Source organism: Cotesia glomerata, linkage group LG3 (genome assembly GCF_020080835.1).
Source record: "Cotesia glomerata isolate CgM1 linkage group LG3, MPM_Cglom_v2.3, whole genome shotgun sequence".
Taxonomy (NCBI): domain Eukaryota; kingdom Metazoa; phylum Arthropoda; class Insecta; order Hymenoptera; family Braconidae; genus Cotesia; species Cotesia glomerata.
The window spans coordinates 11,460,642-11,463,919 of record NC_058160.1 but is presented as its reverse complement, the minus strand read 5'-3'; the positions used below and the strand labels follow the sequence as shown (position 1 = coordinate 11,463,919).

General features: G+C 32.8%; 1 long non-coding RNA gene across 1 annotated transcript; it reads left to right on the top strand.

The window, feature by feature from the left end:
- Window positions 1-273: 273 nt before the first annotated feature.
- On the top strand, window positions 274-1,900 carry LOC123262295. Its single transcript, XR_006508904.1, has 3 exons — window positions 274-463; window positions 853-1,371; window positions 1,428-1,900. It is a non-coding gene; the product is annotated as an uncharacterized LOC123262295 (long non-coding RNA).
- Window positions 1,901-3,278: the final 1,378 nt, after the last annotated feature.

The following is a 3,278-nucleotide window of genomic DNA, read 5'->3' as shown; positions in this document are numbered from 1 at the left end:
TTTTATTTTCTTAACGCATGATATATATCCGGATTTATTTATCCGTTTCTTCACTTCAATTGCAGTTTTTAACCTCAAATAACTTAAACAGATATTAATTTTCTATAAAAATTAGAAATTTCATGAGAATATCATTTTTTTCCGTTCTTTTGAATGCTTATTCACTGAGCGTGTTCAGCCGAACTAAGTCCTGAGTAAACTTAGCAAGTTAGTTAGAGTAAGAGAAAGTTTACCCTAACCGTCTAAGTACAGTGTGTTTTACGCCTGGACACACTTACTACTTTGTGATAGTTATAAGACTCATAACCTATATATTTATGCTCTATCTTGTATGTTGATGATATTATTTATTATTGTAATCAGAGGAATATAATGGATAATATAAATAATATTTTAATGGACGAAGTTCTTTATGATCCCTTTGAAGATATTAATAATTTAGTTCATCAATTTTCATTAAACGGTAAGTGAAAAAAACTTGTTTAAGTGAGATGAAAATTAAATTAGCCGACATCTAAGAATTTTTAGAATTTTTTTTATTGAAAAATAATTTTTACAAAATTAAAACAAATATTTTCACATGTCGAAAATTTTAAAATTTATCCGTGGAATTTTTTAAAAATAGTTTTTTAGTTCTAATTTCTACTTTAAAAAAAATATCAAAAATTTTTGTGTCGGCTAATTTAATTTTCGTTTAAGTGAGTGACACTGAAATTGATAGACCTAATGATACTTAGAGTGTTTTAACAATTGAAAAAAATAAAACATAGCAGATACCAGTTAATTTTAATAATAATAAATGTAGCATATGGATCTTAGAACGAATAAAAAGTATTTTTTATTTCTTTGTAGGCTTTAATAACATTATGAACGAAGCGGAAGCCTTAATCTTGGAGTTTGCCGGGAATGGTGTTGAAATGCATCCACGTAATGATGCCCCAGCTAGAATATTAAATTATTATGAAGAAGTTGTACCAAATTATACCGATTATGAATTTTATTCCCACTTTCGAATGTCACGAAAATCTGTAGAGGTAAGCAAAAAATTATGCTAGTCTGAATTTAAAGTTTATCACTTGTAATTTGTTCATATGAGCTAGAAAATATCATTCGGCCACATATTCCTAACATTGATGACGATGATCATGATGATAATGATAATATTAATCTCATTCCCTTGAAAAAAAAAAATTTTATTAACAATTTGGATTTTAGCTACTCCTGATAGTTATCGCTCAGTTGCTGATAGATTTGGATTACCTAAGTCTACTGCTCACTTGATATTTTAAGTAATTATCGATAGACTGACATAATCTCTTGCCCCAGTTCGTTCGTTGACCTGATGCAAATGGATGCGAAGTTATTGAAGCTGTAAGTATTAATCATCGTGTTATAGACCTAATGATTCCTAACTGCATGGTTTTTAGGGCTTTCTTTCGAAGCCACAGGGGTTTCCCGGAATTATTGGAGCAATTGATGGATGTCATATTGAAATTTTGCAACCACCAGGTAACACTAACGATTATTATAATCGAAAATAGAAACATTCCATAATATTACAAGGTATTATGAGTATTTAAATATATATAAATCTATGTTAACATAAAACGTTAAGATGGAGCATTTATGATATCTTTCATATCTCACCAAATATTTATAAACTATTTTATATCATATTCTACAGGTATATGTGATGATAAGGGAAAATTTATAGACGTTCTAATTGGAAGACCAGGGAGAGCACACGATGCGTCTGTTTTTAGATCTTCTACTTTATTCACCCGGCTAACAGATGCTGAAAATCCCCTATTACAGCCTAACCAGCATATACTAGGTGATGCTACGTATCCATTAATGATGAATCTTTTAACGCCTTTTAAAGACAATGGTCATCTCACTAGACGTCAAGTCAATTATAATATCAAACATGCGTCATCTCGATCAATAATCGAACGCGCGTTTGGGTTATTAAAAGGAAAATTTCGTAGACTACAATACTTAAACGTTAAGTCTGTTGAAATGGCCATCAAAATGGTTTCTGCAGCATGTATTTTGCACAATTTCATTTTAATTCAAGGAGATGTAAATGTTGGGAACAATTTTCCAGGCCAGAATATTAATAATAATAACAATATTGATAACAATGATGCAATGGAAATTGATGTAAATGTAGAAGAGGAAAATGAAAATGCCGATGCAAGTGCAAAGCGAAATGACATCATGGATTCTATGTAAGTTACAAAAGATTAATAGTTGGGCGATTCTCTTCAAGGACGTCTTAAATCTGTACAAAATTCTCCACCAAATTATTTCTGATTTTATTAGAAACAAAAATTAACAAGGGCTATAAATGTATCAGCTTAATAATAATAAAGAAATATCTCATGTAATTTATGTTTTTTCGATATTTGTGTATGTTGCGTAATTATCAAGTATTCGCGCCAGAACACTTATACTTGCAAGTTAGACACTCAAACGTGTTCATTAAGTTATCTGTGATATTTTATAGAATAAATGATAAAACTACGAATGAGTGTCTAACTTCTTTCAACACCCAGATCCGGCATAAATAAATAATTAATGATAAAATAAAATTTACATTATGGTCCCTCGAGCCGGATCGGGTGTTGGAAATCGCGTAAAATCTTCACAGACTCTAAATTCATCGCGCTATGTGTTCAAGTTTTAATTCAACAACTAATTAACTCAGATTCACTCACGTATGGAAATCAACGGCAATCGTCTACAATCAATTCCAATCCACTCAGGAAATCGAAGGATGTCGGATCTGCATGAGAATCTAGAGGCGATACTTCAAGAGGACATGTCTCGTGACTTACCCGAGACGACAATCATCGCCGATGGCTTTCTCCAACCGTCATCCTCACCTGAACGCACCCACACAACTCAAGCTGATGATATGGATCAAGGATACATTAGTGACTCCAGTGACATTTCATTCATTAGCTCACAATCATCTCAGGACTTACCCAGAAAGAGCATGTCCTGGTATCTTGCTCGCATATTCGAGTTCGAGCTCAAGGTCATGAGTCAGATCACTGGACTCAAAACGCTGCAAGGTCATGAGAATCTTTCAGCCACATTCACGGAATCTGATGGATTGACTTCATCCATTCACGCCTTGCTCTCCTGGAGGACGAATGGCATCGGTTCACCTCCACTAATGATAGTTTCACTCAATTTTTGCACTGTGGACGTCCTGACAAGCTCATACGTCCAAGATAACATTTATGATCAAGCCTACACAGCATATATTG